We start from the raw sequence: 27,060 nt of genomic DNA on the forward strand, positions 1-27,060 counted from the left end.
GCAGAAGTATACCTTCAAGAAAGTCTATAGGAAATGCGTTCCACTCAGCAACCATCTTCACCTCAGGGCTCGTAGTGCTTTGACGGGACCAAAGTTCCTCTGAGCTCAGAATACCCCTGTCCCCACAGAGGCATTCACACCTTTTTTCTCATTGTGCAAAGACTGTTTGCCACAAGATGCCTTCACAGCACCATCGCAGAGTGCTTTCAAGGTGGTCTCAAAATTGCTATAGCTTTTGCCTTCTAGGCCCTTGATGTAGGGAACCGGGGTATGAAAAGCTTCTGTTGACACTGCCAGCTGTGGCTTCACTGAAGAAAAAGGCAAGGGAGATTCAAATATTGTTCCTTTTGTTTGGTATCCTTTGGCTTGCCAGTCACCATGGGTGTACTGGTTGGTCACTCTGGCCTGTACATACTTGTAGATTAACTTCTGTCTTGCCTGGTAGGATGTCTTAGGGAACACAGGAGGAAGCTGGAGTTAGATGGTAGGCTGTGATATGTTGTGAGGATGGTTAAAGAAATGAAGCTCGACAGTTTCTGCTGCTTGTGGCTCAAATTGCTTGTTTTATAATTACTTTTGAGGATTGAAGGAACAGTGTTGGCTCACAGAGGTTCGTAAATCTCCGTATTCATACTGTTAAATACAGGGGCTTTTTATAAGGCTTTGAAAATACATATTTTGGCTTGTTAGTCAAATAAAATGCTGTTTAAATGTTAAAAAATACTGTGTTTCTTGAAATTAGAAATGAAGCTGCCGTCTGCTTTTATTCTCATTTCAACCAAAAAGTGGAACTCTGCCAAGAGTCATTAAATCTTCTATCCTTTGGATGAATTCTTATTTTTTTTTATGAAAAAAATGTTATGATTGGGTAATTTGTGTATTGTGGTTTATGTTCAAAAGGTTGTAATTAAAGTTTTGTAAAATTTTAGATTTGATCTCAATTACTGTAAACCTCATATTATTATGTTGACTGATGTACCACCACCTTGCAGTGAAAATGATTGACAAACATTAGTTTGTATTTTCCTACAGCAGGTTTATAAAATATTTTGTATTAAAAATCTGATAAAAAATTCAGTGCTGATGAATTGCAAATGATGTTAATCAGTTGGAAAGAGTTAAGATTTGCAATGTAGTAAGAGATCTCATGTGACTGAGAAGTACCCTCGTATCATTTTTGTTAAGGTTTTAAATATCTTTCTATATTTCAAAAATAGGATAATGTACTTATAAAACACTTTGCACAACACTCAAAACTGCAGTAAGTGATTGTAATTCCGCTGATCTCATTGTAACCACTTACAGGCGTGAAATAGGCCATTGAGCTTTACCATGAAAGATATCTTTGGAACAAAAGCAAAGATAATATAGGATGAATTGCCTTTGGGGGTGCCTATGTCCCAGTTGCTAAGACTTGACATGTAACTTTAGGCAGCTAAAATTAGGTGAGATTAATCTTACTTGTGATTAATAAAATACTGTAAAATTTCAGTTGCAAAACATTTTTGGAAATGGACATTTTTTCTTGTAAAAAGTTTAAAAATGAAAACTAAGATGATACAGAAGATGATACTTTTAGCATTATGGTCAAAGAAAAACTGAAATCCACCCTAGGAAATAGTTGTATTTTGGCCATCTAATATATAATTGTGATATGCTTCCACAATTGTTAAACAAGCTGATCCTGCATGTGTTTACATTTAGGTGAACAGAAATACCCTTCACCTTGATTTCAGTGGCACTACTATGATATCCTAGAACAGGAAGAAAGCAATACAAGAAAATGTAATAATGACCCACTAATAGAAATTAAACGTGCAAAAGCTGTTTAAAGCTACTTTGTTCAAGTGTACACACTTTCTTGTGGTAGACGAAACTGTGTTTTGGAGCAAAAACTAGTTGTTATTCCAAATTTCCTATATTATAATGTTTGACCTATAGCTAGAATCACTAAGTCACGTAGACTCTTTTGGCTTTCGCTTCTTTTAGAATGCTCATATGCAATGTAGAAACAAAAGAAATGAAATTCAATACCTTATTTCAGTAATGATGTCTGTTTTCAGCCTACTTTTGTGGCATTGAGGTGTGTCTGATTAACAAAACACTTTATTTTAGTTATTTCCTTATTTGTTGACAGTAATTTATGCGATATTTCACATAAAGATATGAAGTGGTTACCAGTGGGGATAATTTAACAAATGTTTCCCTTTTCTGAAAATGTCTGTTCCCATTTCAGAGCAGTGTTATTCTATCAGAGTATCAATACCTTTGGACTACTGTAAGTTAGAAGTCACAAAAAAATTAAGAACAAAAGATTGATTTTAATTTTTTTTTTTTAAATGATGACCCTAGGCATAGATTAATGGATGTAGCATGCACAAAGTGGTATCAGTTAACATATATGACATTACTCAGATGTCTTAAACTCCGGAAAAAGCATGTGAATGATTTATGGAATTGATATTAATCTCTTTCCAGTAAATGCATTACTAAAGTTACATGGGAAATTGATGTTACTGCTGTAATGCCAAATTAATTTCTTTCTTGCTAGGTCAGCATTGCAAATGGAACTAAATATTAACCTTTTAAATATCTAAACAGAATATGATATGGAAGACATTTTCACAAATGGGGGAGTGCTTAGTGTTGATGTGATACCAGCTAACAAATACAGCATTAGTCAAGTATCTTAACTTGTAAGAAATAAATGTTAATGACTTATGGAGCTAATGACAATGCGAGAAGAATTAGTATAATAGCATCAGTAAAGAATTAGAATGTTAATTGTAGCTGGTGTGCTGATTGTAATTTTCATCATCAGTTTATCTTCTGATTGTCATGCTGCCTTCTTCAGCACCTAGCCCTTCCCTCCTGCCTCTTACCACATGCTTGCGTCTCCTCAGCTAGTATACAAGCACACGTGTTGATTTGCTGTTTGACTGACCTGAGAGGGACCGGAATAAGGAACTGGAAATGGAAGCAGACATGTCTTAGATCGGATAATTGTAAGTTCAGAGCAGATTTTGAACAGCCTCTGTGTGAGGAACAACCAAATAGAGTAGGAATCCTTGGTGTGGAAAAGAGAGGAGGAATAATCTATTGGAGATGTGTTAAATCGTGATTCTTAGTCAAAACGTCAGTGAATAGGAAACAGTGGTTCCCTGTCTGTTCTCTTTGTACAAAAACTAAGGGCCATCAAATGAAACTAGCAGTTAATGTGCTGAAAGCAAACAAAGGAGCATAGTTCCTCGCATATTGTCTGAGTAAGCTGTGGAGCTTCTTCCTGCAGGATGTTGTGGATGCTAAAAGTTTACATGTGTCACGCTTTTTAAGGAAAAAAACCCAACTGACCAGGGAAGACAAATCAGTTGAGAGCTACTAAACACTGACACCATCAGGTGCTCAGAAGGTTCATAAAATGCACATTGTAAATTGAGGAATTATTCTGGGGAGGTTTCTTCAAATGATTGCTTTGTTCACATGCTGTTCTCTAGGTATCCATTTCTGGTGATTACTGGGCTAGACCTTGATCTCACCTGATAGATACATCTGGTTAAATGGTTTATCACTTTTAATACATATGATAATCTTTTATTATTTTCTAGAAATAGATTACAGGTTATAGTTACAAGCCAAAATTAACATCACACAAAACTCTAATTTGATCAGATAATAGGAAGGAAAAATCTTACAGTTATTGTTTCCATTAAAGCTAATTTTCTTAGGAATATAGTAGTTGAAGATACTGTGCTAGCATTAACAACAGTTGTCCAGAAACACACCTGATACAGATACGTTCTGAAGATTTCACACTGTACATTCGTGGTACTTACATTTCCATCAGACTTCCAGTTTTTGGTGGGATTTTTGTAAGTTTGCTCTTCGACAGAGAAGGAATTAAAAAAGAGTCAACCACAAAGATACCTTATACAAAGATGTTTAAGTCATTTTTGAGAATAAGCAGAAGGACTTTCATATATACCAGGTTCTGAGATAAATTTTCCAGTTTCCGTTTTTCTGTCTCTGCTCAAAATTTTCCATCTGGAAAAATGATAGAGGGAAAATACAAGAAAGAATAGCAATGTCCCTGCCAGTGTGAAGGAACATTACATTACACTGAACAAATATCCTTATCTGAATGTACAATCACTGAAATAAATGCAGCTGTGTTTATTTCAGCATAATCAGATATATTTGAATATAAAATCATTGACATAAATGCAGCTGTGTTTATTTCAAACTGCACATGTTAATATGAACATGAATGTGACATCAGTTAATCACTCATGAATGTATAGAGGTATGTATATATGGTGGCACAATAGAGGCCTGTGACAGTTCAAAGTACAAAGAAAAAAATCCAGCTGAGTTTATGCTTTACCTAAAAAATTTTTATAACTGCAGTGGAAGTCACTTATGAGGAGATGCAAAATTCTTCTCATATAAAATCCCTGAATTTATTTGAATAAATCTGTAGTTACTCTATAGAGTAACAGGTGACCTATTCTTCAGTTACCGTCTAAGGAAATAATTGCTTTGAATAATTGCTTCTTAAAATAGAGAATCGTTAGTTTTCAGTGATTGGTAGGTCCAGGTCAATCTCTTCTGATGGGTGCAGTGCAGACCTTAACTTTACCTTAGATTTTTATCTGATTTTGAGCCTTAAAAAGAGCTGCCAACCACCCTTCCAGAATTTCGTCTTGCTGGGTTCTCAAACCCCGGGAAAACACAGTGAAGAGCAGTACCAGCGGCAAAATTTTGGCATTGTTTGTTTTGTTGGGGATGCTCTTCCTTGCTGTTTCCCCAAAGTAGTTCCCTGCTTTCACTGTCCTGTTTATATCCTTAACCTCTCTTTTTAAATCGGAGCCATCCAGAACTAGGAGAAATAGAAAAGTGTTCTTTACTCTGCTTATGCAGATGGTGCTATATAGATTATCATAAGGAACGGCCGTACTCAGAATAAAAGACAAAGTGGCATCAGAATAGTAAATATTTTGCAGCTGAGAGGTATTGGAAAGGCTTTATTTTCATCTGGGAGAAGGCTGAAATATTCTGCTAGACTAAATAGTGGTATTTTGTTCAGTTAGTTCAATAACCTGTAATAGTATCCCTGTTTTGCAGAAGACAGCAGCACAAAAGACATGGGTTTTGACTGCCTAGCACCTTTTGTAGTAAATTTCAGCTGTGTGAAATGAGTGCAAAATGGCTGAGAAATGTTGAGTGCTTTGCATCAGTTTCATATGAACCGAATGATGAATGAAACTTAGGAAATTTCGTATCTTGTATTATGTGTACTAGATTTGATCAAATGGTGGTGTTATAAAGAATAGGGAAACAGAATGAAAGGGACTGACACAGAGAAAATACATTTGAAATGTTTGCAACAGGCCCTGCACTCCGACGGGCATTGGCTGTGTCGCACAGCGGTGCGGTGCTGCTGTTGCTTGGTTAACGTGTGACATGCAACATGTGGTGCTGCCAGTTTGCTGAGTACATGGCTTAGGCAGCACTAACTGGGAGAGCAATGTTTCTTTTACTTGCTTCTCAGCTCCAGATGAATGAATGCCTTTGGATGATATTTTTTTTTTTTTTTTTTTTTTTTTAAAATGAGTTGAAGACAATGGAATAGGCTGCCCAGAAAGGCTGTGGAGTCTCCATCCACGTGTAGGTATTAAGAACCTGAGTAGACGCAGTACAGAGCAATCTCCTCTTGCTTACCCCACTCCGAGCAGGGCTGGTGGACTAGACAAGCTCCAGAGATCCCTTAGAAATCATTTAGAAGATTACCATTTTTTAAATTTTTTTTGTTTATTTTCCCTGACATTAGAATACACCTCAGATAGTTTCTGTTCTTGTTGTTGTTATCTAAATTGTTTTATAATTCTCAATGGCCAAATGGTTCCAAAGTTAACAAGCCAAATTAAGATCTTTGCTTGTTTGAGCTGCCGCTGTAATGCAAGAAGAGACAAAACACTCTGAAATGCATAATGGTCTGTACTTTTGAAAGAATACTGGTTGAAAAACATACTTCAGAAAAGGTGTTTCTGCATTGTATTTCTGAGGAGAGGGATCTGGGGGTCCTGGTAGATAGTAAATTATCCATGAGCCAGTAATGTGCCCTTGTCACCAAAAAGGCCAATGGAATCCTGGGCTGCACAGGGAAGAGTGTGACCAGTAGGTCAAGGGAGGTCATTCTCCCCCTCTACTCGGCACTGGTGAGGCCACAGCTGGAATACTGTGTCCAGTTCTGGGCTCCCCGGTTCAGGAGGGACAAGGAGCTGCTGGAGTGAGTCCAATGAAGGGCAACGAAGATGATTGAGGGATTGGAGCATCTCCTGTATGAGGAAAGGCTGAGAGAGCTGGGACTCTGTAGCCTGGAGAAGAGAAGGCTGAGGGGAGACCTTATTATTACTTACAAATATCTAAAGGGTGGGCTGAAGGAGGATGGAGCCACACTCTTCTCGGTGGTTCCTAGTGACAGGACGAGGGGCAATGGGCACAAGTTGGAACATGGGAAGTTCCGTTCCAACACACGGAAAAACTTCTTTACGGTTCGGGTGACAGAGCACTGGCACAGGCTGCCCAGGGAGGGTGTGGAGTCCCCTTCTCTGGAGATTTTCAAAACCCGCCTGGATGCAGTCCTGAGTAATGTGCTCTGGGCAATCCTGCTTTAGCAGGGGAGTTGGACTAGATGATCTCTCGAGGTCCCTTCCAACTCTGAAAATTCTGTGATTCTGTGATAAGCTAAAAGTATTTTTACTCTCATTGATACTATCTGATTTTAGGAGAAAATATTTTAGAATACTTTGCTCAGACTAACAGGAATTTGGATACAAGTTACTAGGTGGAAAACACATTATTTGGGATATATACAGAGCTCCATTTTGCATTTATTAATTCTGTTTAGTAACCTAATTGCCTTCTAGGTTCAGCCTTTAGCATGCTAATTTTGATTCAGTGTTTGTATTTCTGGAAAAAAAAAAAACCAACAAAAAACCAACAACCCAAAAACCCCCCAAACCCTGGGAAAAAACCAGGAACAAACCATATATTATCACTGTATGTTCTTTAGACAGCTATTGGAATTCCAGGATCTACTACAATAACATAATGTGAAGGTAAATTACCATAATAAATTAAGGCGTATTATTATAGTCTAGTAATTTCTGGAACAATCACATCTCTTTCTCTCATCTGAAACTGTAAGATAACTTTGTTTGTTGGAAATATGATTTATTCTGTTTTTTAAAAAAATAGTGTTGTATGTTTATTGTTGCTACTGTACTAAATTATGAATACTTCATTTTTAGTAGCCTTTTCTAAGATTGTAAATGAATGTCAAATTTCTGATGTGAAAAACTTTTAAGCCCTTTTCATAAATGCAATATAAAAATATATAGAGCTAAGGAATAATACACCTCAATGTATTTTGTATTTTTCTTTCAGCATTTTGGTGGTCAGCATAAGAAATTATGTTCACAGTGTGTTTTGAAATGAATGACTAATAATTTTGTTGGCATTTGGGTTTCTTTTTTGTCTTTCTTATTAGCAGTTTTTGTTTACTTATATTAATTTTCATTTATATAATGCTTTACATACAACCTAACAGCAATATGAAAGATATATCATGAAATACCTTCAATGTTCTAGTGATTATGTAAATGAATCCTTCCCTGAGCTGACTGTCACTTGTGGAGGTACAGTCGAATGAGGTTGCATAGCATAGTTAGCACAGCCCAAAATGTCTTGAGACTGGATAAATACTGAGATGGTCAGTTCACTCTAAATTTTGTGCTGTTACAGATACATTGCTGTCAGATTACCAAAGCTAGCTAATTTGTGTCTGAGCTGGGTAAGGTGAAGTATTCATGGACTTGTTAATTTGAAATGTGTTGTAGATGTGCTTCTTACTAAACAGTGAAGTTAAGACAAGGAATGGAACAGAAATTTTATAATTAATTTATGCTTTCATCTAAAAAGAAAAGATGATAGCAAGTTGAAATTTGACTTTGGTAATTACTGTATGTCTTTCCTGTGGTTCTTCTGTTTCAGTAGCTTTGGGATTGATCGATTCTCGCTTATCCCAAACACTTGTCATCCTCTTACTTGATCATGACAATGTTATGATGCCTGTTGTTTCTTTTTCCTATCTGCATTTTTGTAAATGTTATTGCTGAAGTATCTTCTTTTGTATGTTGGGAGAATGTTGAGCCTCACTTCTTGAGCCTGTACATTGGATCCTATATCAAATTAAACCTTGTTATCCTCATCTCTAGGACTCTTATGTTTTTGGCCTTCCATTAGCATCTGTTTTGGTTTTCATTATTCCCATCTGTGTGCTCTTCTTTATCCTTTTGGATTTAGTGATCCATTTATTTCCTTTGCTCACATTTGCATTTGTATTTTCATCAGTAAAATTTTGTCTCCCTTTTATTTCAGTCATGGTTTCCCATTTTCACTTGATTTCCTCTGCAAATGTCCCTTCTATTCTTCCTTGAAAGATTTGCTTAAATCTGTCTTTCCAAAATTCTTTCTCTTTTACTTTTTTAATTATTTTATTTTTTATTTAAAGGAACTGGGATCTGGAGCTGTTGTCCTGATGTTTGGTGATTATTTGTCCTTAATAATTTTGCATGTTCTTTTGGACGGGAAACGTTTCTTACCAAAATCTTCACTTGTTCATTTTAAATCTTTTCTCAAGCACAGGGGATCAATGTTGACAGATGGCAAATCTTCAGTGCCAGGTCCAGGACAGAAATCAGTGGAAAAATTTCTGCAAAACTACATTTTCTGTTTGCTTTGGGTCAGATCATAAGCTTGTGAAAGTTTCTGTGAATTGCTAGTCATGTCGCAGTTGGGAAAATGTTCTGTTATTCAGTGGCCCAGAAGTCAGTAAGAGTGGATGTTAGAAGAAAGAGAACTGATTAGATGGCATGACAATAAGAACATTCTGAGTGATTACAATCAAGTTCAATTAAAAGTGTCTGTCCAATATGTCTGTAGTGTAACAATCATTATGATATTTGGGTACTTCTTAGGAAGTGAATACATGACTTCCAAGACCTCTAATTTTATTTTCTCTTTAGAATATTAGCCTAGTTAATAACAGCTTGTGCTTATAATCTCTTACTGCAGGAGATCTCCATGCACTTTACAAGGTACTTTTGTTTTCATTTTATAGTTCAGAAATCTGAGGCTTACAGAAGTTAAGAGCTTCAGTGTTACACAGTAGAATCACCATTTGAAGCATTTTGACATTATCTTCTTTGAAGTACACTAATTGGATTTAAGCCCACACCTTTGATTACTCTTTAAAATTGAACAAAGTATGTGTCATCCTGAATCATGGTGGATAAGACGGACTTTCCTTTGTAGGGATGTTATTTTAGACTCTGCCATGCTTCAACAGATATTAGGAATAATAGATATTATTTCAGCTATAATGTAACAATAACTGATATTATTTCAGCAGTACAGGAAAACCTAAATACTGTTGGAAAAATTTTGTTAGGTTATCTCCACTGACTCGAACTGACAAAGAATGAACCAGCTGAGGAAAGAAAGAGTAGGGAGAACAAGTATTATCTTATTCAGTTTTGGCTGATTTAACCTAGATGAGGAGATAGGCAATATTGTGAACTTTGAGAGTACTGTAACAAGCTTTGTTAACTGATAATAATAACCAGAAGAAGTATGTTAAACTGTTGATTCATATGAGAAAGAAAGAATACCGAAATGAGAAAGTTGTATTGCTATAGTTTGATAATTGTGATTTAGTCTTTATTATCTGTGTGCCTTTATAGTGATAGCAAATACAGGCTGGCATATTTTAGCAAAATAAAATTCCAAAGTGTGTGAATTAGAAAATGTGGAGAAAATTAAGTACAGGCTTATTAATGCAATCCAGTGTGATGTTACTGCGGATGCTACATTTGAAACATATAGTTTGTGAATTACTTCAAATTTTCAGAAAGATTTCAAGACCAAGAAAATCTAACCAAATAAAATAAGTTTATTTATTATTAGTATTCTTAATTAACATGTTTTAGTCTTATAAAATAATCTTGTTTTGATGTAATAGAGCAAAAAAAAATATAATTAGCCAATCATTACTCCATTTTTTATTATTGTTTGCCAGATGACAGCAGAAAAATAGCCTAATATGGCTTGGGTATCATTGTGTCAAACGCTCCGCAGAGGAATGCGGACACTCAGTTCCTTATGAGAGCACTAGCCAGTGTAATTGTCCTGTAGTATGATACACACGTGGTGCTACCTTGAACCGCAAAATTTTAATAAATTTTAATAGTGGGGCCTATTTGTGTGGGTTTTGTTTCTGGCTGGGTTCTAGGCCTTATCAGCAGTAAGATACAGTGATCAAATGCAAAAATAATAAGAGAGAAAGGGGAAAAAAGAAAGATACTAACATCCATGTAACCGCGTAATCCCCGGTTCTGCAGGGGCCAAATCCCTCAACATGTATAGAATTGTGTTTTGCAAGTGAAGTTTTGTATGTGCTTGACAAAATCTACTTGCTGATTCCAAAAAATTGGGTTTAAAAATAAAAATATACCTGATAATCCTTCAGGTTTTCCAATAGCCCCTATTATATTCTTTTTTTGTAAAAGAAATATTTTTGTTTATAAATGTATATTTACAACACTCCTGCCATCCTAGTGAACTATAGGAAGCTGACAACCTTTTAGGTCTTTTTAATTTTAATTGTTAAGTCCTAAATTATAAACTATTTCCATCCTTAGAGTGGACAGTGGGACTGCCATTTTTCTTGTGAGTCTGGGATGTTCAAAAGCAAAAGGTCCTTCTGTTGCTGACTTCCTTGCACATCAGCAGTGTGACAAAAAGTCATTTTTCAGTCACAGAGGTAATGTTTTTCATGTCATTATGGTAAAAACATGAAAACGAAGACAAAGACTTTGTAAGTTCCTGGTTTTGAAGACTGGCTTCTGAAAAAAACTATTTGCTTAAAGCTAGTGACATATGTTAATATATCTTTTATTTAAGTTTTCCACTAATGATAGTAACATTTTAAAATTGTTCAACTAATACATTAAATATCCACATTTTTATTTCTCAGTAGATGAATAAATAAAGTACATGTTACAAAAGTTAAAGAGCTAGAATGTTATTAAAATAGGGAACCATGAATAATTACTTACTTAAGGTGATAATTGTTTTGTTATGCAACTGCTTGCACAATGTTTTAAAATGTAATAAATCTTTCTAATGCATTTAATAGAGAGAAAGATTTTTATATGTCATAATGAATGTGTTGTAAAGTGCATGCGTATAGATTCAAACTCAAAATTGAAATTAACCTTGGATGTATTTAAAGAAGTAATTTTAATTAACCCTTTTATCTCATTGTTAAAATGCTTTATGTGCTAAAGGACTTACATTACTACCCCATCAGCTTCTTATATGAGAATTATTTTTAAGATTAGATTTTGGTATAACATGACCTTGCTATGGATTCACTGACAGGGTGTACTATTAGAAGTACAATACAGTATGTAACAAAAGTAGTGGGTTTTGTTGTTATTTTTAATTGAAAAGGTTTGGTACCTCTTCAAGTTCTTGCATAAATAGAGGTAAAATGGTACTTTTTTTTTTTTTAGAAGTTCAGTAAGACTAATTTTGAATAGAAATAGTACTGCTAAATGTGTGTGTATGTCACTGCTGTTGAAGATTCAGAAGGAACATTTGAACTATATCATTGACCAAGGTCACCTCATGTCCACAAGAAACACAACAGCTCAACAATGAGTGTACAGTGATTTAAGTACTAGCTACTTTAAAAATACTGATTTGTTTTCTGGTTTTGTGAAATAACTTGTAAGAAGATTTTGATTGTTTTGAAAATCTACTTTTTTTTTTTTTTAAATTTTGTATCTTTCTTTTTGGAAAAATATGGTCCTACCAAACACAGACCCAGTGAGAATAAATTTGGAGATACAGTCAAATAAAAGAAAACTTATTTTTAATCCACTGAATTGGAATCCTAAATCCTTAATTAGAGTCTTTAACTGGACATCTTGCTAGGCTAGAAACTTCTGGATATCAAAGAATTGCTAGGAGAGCAGGAAAGTCAGTATGTGGTATGATTGACTTTGTCTATTAATATAGGAGCATCTCTGCAGACCGTGCCTTTATATAGCCCAAACCTCCCACTTACCTCACCATCCAAGGTTTTGCAAATTGCTTATTGACTCAAATATTCCTCAAACTATACCCTGCACTTCAGCCTATATATAGACATGAGTAATATGTGAATAATTGGTCTGCTTTTGCCTTAATACAGAATAAACATTACAAAGATGAAGGTATCTCCGCTGAAGACCTACTGAAGGGTTAAGATTATGTGCCTCCTCATTAGGAACAAACTGATACCTGTAAGACCAAGTGCTACCTGTCTTTCTTAGCCAATGTGGGGAGATCAGACCTGCGGTATGATGGAAAGACTCAAAAAGAGAAGCTGAGAACACGCCTATGAATTGTGAGGCCACACTCCCTCTTCCAGAAGCTCTTGGTTCCCTATTAGCCTAGCTAGAAGGAGCTTCCTTGCCCCTATTTCATGGATGTAGTCCTCCTCCTGTCTCCATGTCTTATATCCTTCTACCCCGCTCTGGGTTCTCTGGCTCCCATTAATTGCTTGCTAATATAGCTGCAATATAAAGAGCTGTTTCTTTAGGATGTTTCAGTTGTAGCAATTTCCAGTTTTGACAGTCAGAAAGGCATTGGTTGTATGGAGACTCAGTTGGCAGAGGTGCTGGGGTTTTTTTCCACTGTAGTGGCAGCAGCATTTGGTTAAGAAGAAATGAGACTTAAGATAATAGTCATACTTCATAGGACTTTTAAAGTCGTAGTTTCCTCTGGGTTTTGTGCGTTGAAGATAAAAGTGAAAAGTAGCAGCAAAAGTAGGTATGAAATGTTGTTGGGATGGGGGAAGAGGGAAGATCTGAAATCGTTGGTTACAAAGGGTCCCTTTGATATCCTCTCTCCCTTTCATGAGGAGGTGTGAAGGAGCTGAATATTAAGGGCATGCTGAGAAGGCTCTACCTGGTATTATGAGTTATCTGATTGACTGTAGCACTTGAATTGTCTCCATTTGGATACATAGTATATGAGAATTGGGAGATGTTAGGGAGAAGCGGGAGAATCGGAGAGGGAGTTTGGAGGTGTCTTTTACAACTTTGATTTGATGAAGTTTCCTGTTTAAACCCATTGAGAGAGGTGTTATTTGTTTCATTTGTGCTCTGTCAAAAGGGGAATGGCAGAGCAAAATGGAACCATCTAGAGAGAGGGGAGATTTTGCCCTCCATTGAGAGCTGCTGAGCCTGCTTGGAAGTGAGACGCTTTCGGAGCATGAAGTGGCATGGGCAGGAGAGTGAGGATGAGGGTGCAGCAAGCAGGGAGGCTGGGGTGCCTGGAGACTGCAAAACTGTTGAGAAGTACAAGGAACAGATACAGGGCTGGCTGTAGAGGTGACTTTATTTTCCTGTGGATCCGGTGGAGGCTCTCTGGAATTTGTTGCAATTGTAGCAAGTTCACGGAGTAGGAAACTAAAGGCAATTGTGGGAACAGTATTATCTCCCTACAAGGGTGCACTGGGCAGGGGAGATCTATTTTGATTTTTATTGCTTCTTACTTAGTCATTCTGTGTTTTCTTTACTTAAAAGCCAATTAATCTAGTTTATTATATAGTAAAACCCCTGCTTTTTGTTTAAAAGCATTATTGGCTTTTTGGAGTACTCGCTTATAAGAAAAAGGTCTAGGCACTTCAATTTCAATCGTATGTCTGACTCAGATTCTCATCCCATCCATCTTAAATCCCTTTTCTTTCTTTAATCACCTGCAAGCTCTCGTCACAGTTCCCAGGCTTGGTTTGCTTGTACAGTAGTTTGCAATTTGCACTTTTTAGATACCTGTGTGTCTGACAGACAAGCCAAATTACATTTCTTTTGTGACTCGAGCGCAGGTGGCTGTATCCAAGAGGACACTTACTTGTGTCCTCACTACCTTTTAACCAACTCGAGAAGTTTACTGTTACTGAACTAAAGTGTGAGACTGTATGAGGATGGAGAAAATGCATTACTCTCTTTTTGTCACACAAAAGCTCTTCAGTCTGTTGCTTAGCAGACCAATTTTTATGTGTCTCCTAAATATGTGGAATTGAATTACTTATGATCATTGTATAATTAATGTAAGTTGAAATTTTGGGAACATATGACAGACATGTAATCACCCATGCCCTCCAACCAAGTAATTTCTTTGAAAGTGTTTTGGTGTTTACATGGCTAGAGACATGACTTTAACAGCTTTGTTCTGCAGAGAAAATCCTGTTGGAAAACAAAAGCTTGTAAAGGAAAGTGGCACATTTTTAATGTACATAGCAATGTATTCGAAGGTAGAAATATATCCAAATGTCTACACATATATATGTACTTTATGGATATAAATATGTGTTTTCATGGAAAGTCCTGTTTGTATGAATGTAGCTATTTTACAAATAACTCTCAGCTGATTAATATTTAAAATTAGCATCTAATGTTAACATAATACATCGAACTGTAAAAAGTACATCTGTTCTAGAATACATATTTTCATTGCCCACTGCCTCTTTATAGCAGTCTTCCCCTTGACTTCCTACCTTGCCTGCTCCTTGCCCTCCATTCTCCCCATGTTTTAGGCATCTGCTGATGAAATCCTCACTTTGTGTTAACATGGGGAGTAAAATATGTTGATGGCTTGGATTCCTGTTGGTATTCTGATGATTCCCCGAGTAGAGTGATGTGCTGTCACTCTCACCATAACTTGTCCAAGGTTGAGAATTTTATTACATCTTTCAAAATGTCTTTTTACTTTCATCTGAAAATGAAAATAAGTTGCATAAAATCCAGTTTACGTTTGAGCTGGGCTGCATACTCACTTATGTATATAAAATTAAACTTGGTTTCCTAAAGAGTTAATACAATTTTTGTTCATGCTTTATGGCAATTATCATACGTGGTGCTTTTTTTTTTTTTTCCTTACTGCCACAGTTTGAAGTGAGAGCATTAAGTTAAATTAATTTGACTTTGGTTGGCAAATGGTAATAGTAGTACTTTAACAGCTGTTTGCTTTCTTGAATTGTCCTTGGTGCTGAAATTGCTTTTGTGTCTAAACAGCAAAATGTGTTTATAGGGCTACAGAATATGGAGATAAATTTAGCCTGTCAAACAGATATTATTGGGGCTTTTTTCTGCTGTGTTTCTGGGAGTGGATCCTGACTACCGTGCTTTGATTCCAAGCTGTGTGTGCCTTTGGACATCTTAGAGGACTGTTCATGGAGCTTTTCTGTTTGATTTATGACCTTGCCTGTATGGACTTCTGATCAGATTTTATTCTCATTTAGTGCAAGAGGGGCTAATTATGAAAGTGACAAAGACTCTTTCATTGTGCTAAAGCTTTTTGAATGACAAAAAGGGGGCTTTAAATTAAAATGAACTTTAACAAGGCATTTTCACATTGAAGTGATACACACTCTACCACTGATAGAGTAATTCATTTTCAACCCTTTCTGATTCTATAAACACATTGTCTCACAAGATCAGTAATTTTTTACCTCTCAGGCTAATGAAGAGTGGATGGTAGACCAATGAATTCTCTTTTTGCAGAACTGTTTTGACATTCTTAATTTTTTCTTAAATATCAAAGAAAGGACAAAGAGCTGTGATTTTATTGCATTAATATTAATAATCATTTATCTGCCAGAAAAACATTTAAATATCACTTGACATTTGCAGAGAAAGATTAATGTTTAATTTACTACAAACATAGAAATACTTTGAAATAAGAGGAAATGCTTCTGGATTTGGCAAAATGAAAAAAAAAAAACCAACAAAATTAAGACAGACATTCAGCTATAGTAAAATATTCTAACCATAGCAGAAGACAAAAACATGTTGGTGCCATCTAAAATGTCAATATTTAAATTATCACTTCTGATTGAAAAAATAACACCAACTAGATAGTTTTTTAAGGTCTAATTTAAGCTTTAACTAAACAAAGATAAATGAGGGTAAGCAGTTTTCTGTTACATCCGTGTGGGTACAGTTAAGGAGGCCTGCTGTAAATTCTATCAGTATTATAAAACCAAACCAATGTAATGTAGTTCCTTGGTACTACATCATTATATATAGTACATTGGAGTAGAGCTAGGATATAAACAGTATTGGCATTTTATAGTTATTGGTAAGACTGGCAGTCAAGGAGGGCTTCCAGAACAGGCTGGGGACTGGAGGAAAGGAAAATAGCAAGGCACAGGAGTCAGAAAATTATTTAAGTGAAAACACAGGAATGAGTTCCACTACCTACAGAAGGATCAAAATGCTGTATAATAAAGAGAGAAGTACGGAAATCACCTTGTTCTACAAAAGCACATCAAACTAGGAACTACAGCAGAGGAGTAGGCGAACAGTGAAGTTGTGTATCAATCTAATCTGATGAAATGGCTAAAAATGTACCTAGGCTGCATGGAAGTCTATCTGTAAATTTTATCATGGAGATTATATTATAAGATTTCACTTCTAGGCAATGAAATAATGGGATTAATGTATTGAATGAAAATAACATTTCTAGCCCCCAAACTGTTTTTGTGACTAGATTGATAATGGCATAGAGAACCAAATTCAGTTTCATAATAAACTAAGACTGTTTCTTCTGCAAAAGCTGTATATAGGACAGATACTATTCACATCCGGTACTTGTGCTGAAAGTCTATGCTTACAGTACCATTGTTCAAGGGAATTTTTGTATAAGATACAGAAGGAAAGTTTTAGCTATAGAGTAAGTATTTTATTAGTTATAGAAGGTTCTTATTCAGGACCCATGTCAAAAAGCAAGATTCTTTTATGAGGCAATACCTAGAGCCTTTCCATGAATACTCTTTTTTTTTTTTTTTTAATAAAAAGAAAAGCAAATTTACTTTCAGCTCTGGTGACTTTGGAGGGGTCCTTGAGAATATAATTTAACTATAGGTCTCCAGACTGATTGAGGTTTCCGTCAAGGAATTTTCCTCAAGTGGCAGTTTGTAGTTATGCTGTGGAAGGATTGCCCTGGAAAAATGGTGATTCTGTGTATCAGGCACCTACTAGGCCAAATGCAGAATTGCAGCATTATCGTACAGTAATAAATCAACTGGAATTGCCTTACTTGTAGAACTGTTTTGCGTTTTGCATTATAAGAATTCTTAGGGTCTTTGCAAAATGATGACTATATTGAGTAGGAAGCATTGCATAAGTAGGACTGCTGAAATGTACTTAACAAAAAAATATGCAGCTTCTAACATTTTTAACCATTTGTAATTTTTTGCTTGCACACCTGTAATGTCTAGGCAGCAGGTAAATACAAGAATGTTTTAAATTAGAGGCTATAGGTGGCAACATATTTCAATGCTGTACGTTGAGCATCAGGCCCTAACAAAGTAGGTATTTAGAGATACATTTCTCTATGCTACACACGAATAATGGTACATCCCACTGTGGTATGGTAGTTCATATTCCCTGATCTGCCTTGATAGTTGCTTCCGTGGTTAAGGCTGCAGACGTTGTTATAATTTATTTATTACCTTATCAATTATTTATTTAGGATAGCACCCATTATATGCTAAGTGACTTCCAAACAGAAATTTCCCCAAATGCTTTTCCTTTAAGAGCTTTACTTTGAAAGATGTGATACATACACAGTCGTGAGATACGCATTTTGATAGCATATACTTTGTTAAAGAAAGCTGAGTTTCGTGACACTAATGCAAAACCTCTTTGTATTCTGATTTTCCTTTAACAATGGTTCACTGCCATGGATAAATAACTGCCCATCTGTCATTGGAGGCCTTTGGGGAATTGATAAAGAGAGAGCAGAGAAATCAGTCTATAGTTTTTCTGGGGATTTGGTGGTTTTGGTGTAGTAGGTGTGCCACGGCCATCTTATGGCGTGGGACTCTGATTATTAAACATTCTTGACACTCCCTACTAAGTTGATGCATTGCTACTTTACTGCTGCCAGTTTCTGTGTTTACATTATTTTGTGACTTAGGAGAATTTGTCCTGCAGTCTTGGGCTCTACTGATAGTTTTGTAATTCATAAGAATCTCACAGATGCGAGAGAAGGAGTCAAGAGACTGACTCCATTTTATCCATCCTTTCAAATTTCCCTATACAGTGAATGTTGACATTTTATTCTTTACAGCTTCAGGTTTTTAGGTCCTCTAACTGCAAGCATCAGTATTTATTGATAAGGGCAATTTTGAAATAAGGCTCTTTGGCTGCAAGTGGTTAAATACCAGTCTCATTTGATCAAAACTATTGAATTCCTTCAGCAAAATTTCATTATATAATTTCTTTATACATGTGTAAGCCTGCTGTTTACTCAATGATATTTGTAGTATAATGGGATATCTGTTGCTTCTATATTGTGCTATTTTGCTCATGGTGGGTTTTGAACAATGATGATCACTAAATCTTTAGGATTACTTACTGCTGTTTTTCACGGTGCTCTAAACCGGGATCACCATTTAGACTGCTCCTTCTAATGAACATAAAAAGACAGCAAGTTCTCTTAGTTGCTTGTGTTGTCTTTCTAAATGTTATTGTTTACTCTTCTGAATTATCTTCAAAGAAAAGTTGCAAGTGATGTAAGTAGGTGGCCTTTGGGATTAACGCATGCCAGAACTTTAAAATTATTTGTATTTTGAAATTGGTAATAGTATTGTCATTGCAGAAGGAGCCTCAAAAATACTACTCAATAATTTTTAATCCTTGTATTTTCCCTTCTCCCTCACCCAGACATCACACAAACACCTGTGACCAAGAAAAGTATTTTTTTTTTTCTGAAAGAAAGAACTCCTCTTAAAACTATCAGTTGGTGGTGCTGTCCAGACTACTAAATATGAGAATCTTTCTCTAACTGCTTTTAGTAAAATAAAATAAATCAGTGTCCCCCCTCCAGCTTTCTTGTATTTTATATTTAACTAATAAATTTAAGCTGATTTATGCCTCTTTCCTTTTTCAACAGGCCCTGCTAAAAACCTTGTCCCCATCTTTCTTCTAAGCCCCCTTTAAGTACTGAAAGGCCACTGTAAGGTCTGCCTGGAGCCTTCTCTTCTCCAGGCTTAACAACCCCAACTCTCTCAGCCTGTCCTTATAGCAGAGGCTCTCCAGGCCTCTCATTTTCCTCGTAGCCCTCCTCTGGACACACTCTGACAGGTCTATGCCCTTCTCATAGTGGGTGGCCCAGAGTTGAACACAGTACTCCAGGTGGGGTCTCACCAGGGCGGAGTAGAGGGGCAGAGTCACCTCCCTCGACCTGTGGCCACGCTGCTTCTGATGCAGCCCAGGAAACGGTTGGCCTTCTGGACTGTGAGCACAAATTGTTGGGTCATGTTGAGCTTTTCATCTACCAGTACCCCCAAGTTCTTTCTTAAAGGTTCCCAGTTCCCTTAATTTTCTGTGTGGAAGACAATTCTTTGGCTTGCTTAAAAATGGCTTTGTATCTTTTTCATTTCATTCAGAGGCTAGTCCCACAACTTTCTTTTAATCTGATGATTTAGATTAGCTGCTGTGGGTGATAAATTCTGCCTCCTACTCTAATTCAGATAAAAGTTTTAATTTATAAAGCTCCCATGGGTGTTGTAGTCTAGGCCATGCTGTTCATTAATATTTCTGCAATTTAACTCAATACAAAGGAATTACAGATTTATTCATTACACTTGTTTGGGACCACTGAGAAACAGTAACTGTGATCCCAGACACTATGGGCAGAATGGCCTTAGGAAATGGGTCTAGTGCACCTTACTTACATCACTTGTGAGGAAAAATATTGGCAAGAGTGGAACTCAGACTGTGATCTGAAAAGGTGTGGAAAATCAGATCATGCTCTCATTGTTGGGAGGAACACCATTAAAATCAATATTGTTACACCAAAAGAAATAGGATAGTTGGAAAGGATAAGAACATTTATAAGTTTTGGATGCACTGCTCTTTCCATATTGTTGCTGAATCATTTGATAGTGAAACAAACAAATGGAGACCCATAACCCTTATACACTCAAAAGACTGAAAGAATTTATTTTAATGCTGTGTTCGTAGATAAACAAGAAAAGTGTAGAAGCTAGAGTTTTCATGTGCTGTCAGTCACAATTAGATTTTATCACATTGTCTAATTACAATAAAAGCTCAATCAGAATCGCTCTACCTCTGAAAGTTATGCATTAATGTGTAGATCTTGGTTTACCCTTACCAGTGATGGGAGCTGGCCTTCTACCAAGAGCTAAGATAGTCATTGTTCCCGTACAATCTTTTTTCACAAAAGGTACAGATTTACTGTCCTTTGATAAAAACTTAAAACTTCATGCAAACAGAGCAATTTCAACTTGCTTAATTGAGGAGGGAGGATAGAAAAAAGACTACAAATACAAGTCTGAAGCATCCAGCTTCTCAAGCCATGTACTTTTGAAATGTTTTGCCCATTTGATAGTCTTGAACGTTTTTCAAAGGTGATTTGGATTATGACTGAAAGCTGAGTCATGACCATTGCTATTGTTTTAAGTGAAACATCAGGTTCTTAAAAGAATACTATGTTGTTGAAGGGTGTTGAGTATTTTTTTTCCAAAACATTTGATTTAACTATCTGTAGCAGTGTAGGTATTTGTATTGCAGAGCTTAATATGTGCAATTTGTAAATTAAAGTGTACTTTAAATTATTAAATGTGTTGTATACGTGTTTTTAATCATATTGTCTTTTTATTCAAATCATGTGCTTTGCAGTTTCAGGAATCTTGATTTGACATATGCTTTGGGCAGGAGTCCAGGAGATGATGCAAAAACTGTCACAGGTTTTCAGAGATCATCACCATTTTGTTAGATTTTTTCCTATTTAAAAATCAAATGCTATTTAGAAGTTGTTTAGGACTTCTCACCAAAACTATTTTTTATAAATTCTTTTCACAGACAAAGACCATAAAGCCAGTGGGAATTTACAACTGATATTCTTAGATGCACTCCTTTCAGAAGATATCTAATCTTTCACTCGAGAAGTTTTTACAGATCTCAGTCCCTGTAGTTCCTGTTCCATTTAGAATGTATCAATAAAATTTCTTTGCATTATCATCTCAATGTGTTTTGTGATCTTTAAGGATGAATTCCATTGAGGGTATTCCGTATTCTACATTTCACTTTATTTTGTGAAATGTAGAGCTGCGTGAAAATATAGATTAATACTGTTTGGCTATCTTGGACTTGATCCCAGGTTCAACTGGTGAAAATGATGTATATTCCAATCTGTTCCTTGGTTGTTTTTGTTTAAAGAATTTGTATAGATTGAAATGCAGCTGCAAGTGTATTAGTGATTTTCTATTGCTTACTTGTCAAGATTTTTATTGTGTAGATGAAAAATAGTATTTCAAAACCTGGCAGCATATTGACAAAAACAGAAGAGCACTTTGTGTAATTCTCTTTTGAAAAACTACCTCTTTTAGAAACAGAGATTGCCTCAGCTACTTCCATTCATATGTATCTTGATCAATAGATTTATTGATAGCTTTTAGCCAAGATTTAATTCTTTTTTTTCTCCTCAGTTCACCATGGTGCTCACTTTTCTGAATTAAGAAACTAGAATTAGGCTCCTATAAGCAAGGCATACAATATGCAAGTGCTCTAGGTGTAAAAGGAGGCATTTGACCTTTTGTTGCTAATCTGTGACAGGTGCAGGCTATTTTCCTCCAAATGGTGTTAATTTTCATGTGCAAATCCACCCCCTGAAACCTGCATTCTATATATCCACCACAGGGGAATTGGTGGTCATCATGAGTACTGTAATGGACAGCTGAGAGGGATAATCACTGATATTTCAGCACATTCATGCTTGCGACTCGGTCGTTTTTAGTGCACTTCTGTTTTCACTGCTTATTAGGAAGGCTGAAGTTAGTTATTCATTGCTGGACAAAAAAAGTGTCTGAGAAAGTTCATGTGCAGGGAACAGCACATTGTTACAAATTAGTTTCCTTTACCATTTCTGGCAAACTCATTACAAAGTAATCGCGCCCTGCGCTGAAGTGCACTTCCTCTGGGACCAATAACTGTAAATAAGCAGGGCTGCAAGCTGGCTGATAAGTTGTTGTTCTGAAGATAACGGTCCTTTTTAGCAGAGTGTTTGACCTTTTTCTTTATATTGCCTCAGGCTTGTCTAAGACCCTCAAGGTCTATTTTTCATCTTAAAATTCTCTGTAGGAAAGCACAATGTGTGGTTTAAGAAGATTTTAGGATTGCTTACCATATCTATATTTTCTTTTCTAGCATTTTTATGATAATTGTTAGAATGCCTAGTAAGTTTAGCTAGCATTTTCTTAAGCAGGTTTTCTTTCTTCGTGTAAAGTACACTTTTTATTGATGTACGAAGCAATATACATTAATATTTTATGAGGACTAAGTGTATGTTGCATGATTAATAAAATAGTAACATTGGCCTTTTCTGACTTTTAAAGAAACTTGAAACATGCTATTGACCCCTTTCACTATTCACATTTTGAGAGTATTGCACTAACCATTACTCTGCAAAGCAATTTAAGCAAATATAATTAAGAATTTCAGCTCGAATGATTAAAGAAAAGTATGTCTTTTTTCAGTATGCTAAAAGTATTGAACAGAACTGTGACTGAAAATTGAGCGTGTCTTAAAAACAAACCCCAAGGCTAAGTGAAAGTCAGTTTATAGACATTTGGGAATTTGATTTGTTCACATCTTCCCATCAGTTTAAAAAGATCTGTGCCAGTATTTCTCTAAAGTAAAATAATAATAGAAAAAAAACACCCCTGCAACTAATTTCAGAGTGCATAGGAGAAAAAAAATCCATAATACTTTGTAAAGTGACGGCTACTCTAATAAATTGCTTATTTTACTTTTAAGATACAGTCAGAAAGCCATTTGACAACCAGCCGTGCACCCACACTGTAAAAAAAGAATTTAAACAAGACATGTCTTAGAATGCCAATAAGCTCAGATCTTACCGCACTTAAAGTTGTTGGGCTTTTTTCCCTTGCAGATCACATTATTTAATCAGTTAATTAATTTTACATGTATACCTTAAATAACAATGTGTTGTGTATTGTAATGTTACCCCCCAAATATAATGCTAATCACAAATTATGAAGTGATGATGCTTTAAAAAAATGTTGTATAATCTCATAGATAGAGCTTCTGTGTTTATTGAATGGAGTGGTGATGATTTCATGTGGGCATGAAACCAAAGTAAACGAAAGCAAAGCTGATGTTTTCATAGTTTGAGGCCTTTTTCTTTGATTTTAAAAGAACATAATTAACATATATGGTTTTGAACAGACTCTCTTATTGATATCACAAATTGCCAGACTTGCAGGGTATGCAGAATGAAAACTGTGCACAGGAAGGATCCTACAGTAGTTGTATCAAAACTGAAAAGTATTGGTAGGTACATTACATAAAATTGGTGCTGTCTACCTTTCTCTGAAATTTCTCATCATTTCAGTACAGAAACTCTCCACCTCAGGTACTGCAAAGCAGACTGTATGTATTACATAATTTCACAGAGGTTCCTGTGACATAGGAGGAACTTACTGTCTAACTATTCATTAAACAGTTTTCTGTCTTGCTATACATTTAACGAAAAAGAAAAGAGTAATTTTAAGGAACCTTATAGAGCTATTAAAAAATAAAAGCAGTTTAGAAGTTGTTTACACTTAAGAAAAAAAAAGTTTATTTTCAATGTTAAAATATTAAAATGTTATAATGGCTAAATGGAATAACGTAATCTGTGTTTTAATTCCTGTTTCATAGTTTCTAATGCATTTCACTGTGTTACCTGTGGTATTGGAATATAATTCTTACTCATTAGAATAAATCTATTTTCCATGATTACAGCAGTGCGAAGGCAGTATGTAAAATTGTTAACTTTTTTTATGCAATTAATGTTGGGAAGTTTATATCCTTTCTTGGACACGAAAAAATGTTTTTCAGTGGCATTATCAGTTTTCTGCAAAGCATCTCTTAAAGTAAGGAAGTGTTTTGTTCTTACAGTTCTAGGCTTCTTTGTACGAAAACTGCCGTCTTGTTTAATGACATTGCTATGTGGGTTGAAATTAGGCTGACAGATTGTGAGCAAAGGCTGTGATATTGGAAACAATAGTCTATTGAGCACGAGGAACTTGTTGAATTGGTTTGCGAAGGCATTAGTGTTTGGTCCAGCCTATTTAGCATCTGGAAGACAGGGAAGAAATAGTGTGCTAATGAAATGTACAAATGATACTAAACTGCAAATGGCTGCAGGTGACTATGGCAGCTGACGTGCAGTATGAAGGAGCCTAGTAAGAGGGTGTTCTGTAGGCAAAAAGTAATAAAGTGAGATACAATTCACTAAAGGAAAAAATACTGCATTAAGAGGGGTGTGAGTATACAAATCAAGTATTACAGATAAAGAGAAAACAGTGTTGGGAGTCCCAAGGAATCGTGTACACAATTATTAAATTGGGAAAGGTTCTGCTGGATTTGAGATAGGTATATAGGTTTACCAGAGCAGACTAGCTTGGATTTGTTCCAGCCTACCGGTTCTTCACCATCAGTGATTTCACTGATGTTGGTACAATTCTCCAGTGCTAGTTCAGGAATCCAACGGATTCTGTAAAGCAGTTTGGAGGGGGCGTCTGTCCCCCATACAATACAGATCAGTTTGTTGGAGGAAAAAAAAAAAAAAAAGCTAAAATGTGCAATAGGTCAGAAATCAGTCTCATTTTGTTCTTTTTTTTTTTTTATTTATTCACTTTATAATCTTTCCATTTCCTATGCCTTGCAGTACAATTTTTTAACGATCTTTGAACTTAAAATATAAATTTGACTGCTTCTGTGTCCTTCTTTGGAAGTAATTCAATCAAAATTTACACCTCTGGTCTGTGCTGCAGATAACTTAATCCATATCTGGAATTTCTGGGATCATTGGGAGGCATGTATGCCTAGTAGTTTACAGGCTGGACCTGTAAACAGACTGTGTTCATCCAGCCTGCTGCCTCATTCTTGGAGGACCCACCAGCATCACGTGCACAACTCAAGCTGAAGTGACTCTGGGTGTCCACACATTAAGCTTTGTCCAGAGAGACCTCAAACTGTGACCTGTGAAGCAACTGGAATCCAACCTACGCAGCTGAACAGCTTGGACCACCTAAATCCTGAAATACATGAGGAATATTATTTTCCCAACAGTGTCATGACATTTCATGAAAAATACGGTAAAAAAAAGTCCTTTAATTGAAGGTATTACAATGCAATAGCTTGATTTTACCACTCTAATTTACTTTGGATAATAATCTGTAGGAAATAGTAGTTTACATTAAGATTCAAGTTGTATTGTGAACAGCAGTGATAGATTTGACCTCTGTGGCGGAAAGTGCACTTAAATGAGTAAGGGACTTAACTTAAAGTCAGGCAGATGTGGTGGGTTGACCTTGTCCAGCTGCCAGATGCCCACCCAACGGCGCTCACTTGCCCTCCTCGACAGGACGGGGGAGCAAATAAGATGACAAAGCTCGTGGGTCACGATAAAGACAGGGAGATTGCTCACCAATTGCCATCGCAGGCAAAACAGACTCAACTGGGGGAAAACTAATTTACTACAAGTTAAAATAGGTTTGGATAGTGAGAAACAAAGAGCAATTGGAACACCTTCCCCAAGCTCTTCCCTGTTCCCCAGGATCAGCTTCCCTCCTCGGTTCCTGACCTCCCACGGGGAGCAGGGCAGGAGGCTGGGGGGCTGCTGTCAGCCCATAGCGGTTTCTCTCTGCCGCTCCTCCCTCCGCACACCGTTCCCCTGCCCCAGCCTGGGCCCTTCCCGCAGGCCACACTCCTTCTCAGGAGAGATTGCTCCACTGCAGGCCCTCTGCGGGCCCTCTGCGGGCCGCTGGTCCCTCAGGTGGTGTCCACCCGCTCCAGCCTCTCCCCACAGGACACAGGACTCTGCCCCAGCACCTGAAGCAACCCCTTCCCTCCTCCTCCTCGAATCCTGGTACTCCTCAGATTCCCTCACTCCTGTGTGGCATTTTTGCCCCTCTTTGAAGGAGGTGCCGCCATCTTTGCTGAGGGGCCGGAGTCGGCACAGGGCGTGGCCCTGGTGTCTCCTCAGAGAGCTCAGCCCCGCAGCCCCTGCCTCAGCACGCACACCTGGCACAGAAAATGACATTATTTATATTCGGCAAAGGTATTCTAGCTGTACAATATTGTTGTGGTTCTGGGTGGGGTTTTTTTGGTGTGTTTGGTTTTTTTTTTTTCCCCTCCAAATATTTCATATGCCAAATGTATCCTTCAGGCAAGCGTTTAGGAACAGATTGTTAGCATGAAGCGGTTTTCTACAGAGAGAATCAGCGAAGAGAATTTTCTTCTGAAAAGAAGAATGTGGGTAGGAAAGTAGAGGATAACATTAAAAATAGGGAAGATTAAAAATGTTCAATTAGTGCAGCCAGAAACAATTTAGGATAAGGAAGAAATCCTGCAAATATATTGATGAAAAGAGCTGAAAATGTTTTTTCCTGCTTCTTTTCCACCACAGAACAGCAGATCAGCCGAATTTTGCTACTTATGCTCGTACTGAGTACTATGTTACCAATGAACAGTCATAGTGACTGAAATGGGACTTGCTGAGGAGGAATTGTTTAGCTCAAATAGCATTATAAATAGCTATTTGAACCCAACAGAATCCAACCCAAAAATATATTTCTAAACCCCAAAATATATCTGAAACAATAAAACCAGGTCATCTTCCAGTACTATTTTTTTTAATAAGTATAATTTAGCATGTGAGCTAAAGCATGGCCCTGTCTTACAAGACCTGATAAGATGGGTTTTGGGTTAGATCAGGAAAATGTGAAGTCTTATTTTTGTAGTGTATAAATGAAATGGACAGTCTAAACCCTGTCTTTAAAAATCTTGGCACACTTCAAAGGAAAAATGCCAATTTAGCAATTTAAAAGCACTTAGCAAGTTTTCCCAG

General features: G+C 36.5%; 1 protein-coding gene across 1 annotated transcript in view; it reads left to right on the forward strand.

Moving 5' to 3' along the window:
• AGBL4 (ATP/GTP binding protein-like 4) overlaps window positions 1–27,060 on the forward strand; it is a 972,041-nt gene that overhangs the window by 10,542 nt on the left and 934,439 nt on the right. The window lies entirely within an intron of this gene.

Source organism: Charadrius vociferus, unplaced genomic scaffold (assembly GCF_000708025.1).
Source record: "Charadrius vociferus isolate BGI_N301 unplaced genomic scaffold, ASM70802v2 scaffold163, whole genome shotgun sequence".
Lineage (NCBI taxonomy): Eukaryota > Metazoa > Chordata > Aves > Charadriiformes > Charadriidae > Charadrius > Charadrius vociferus.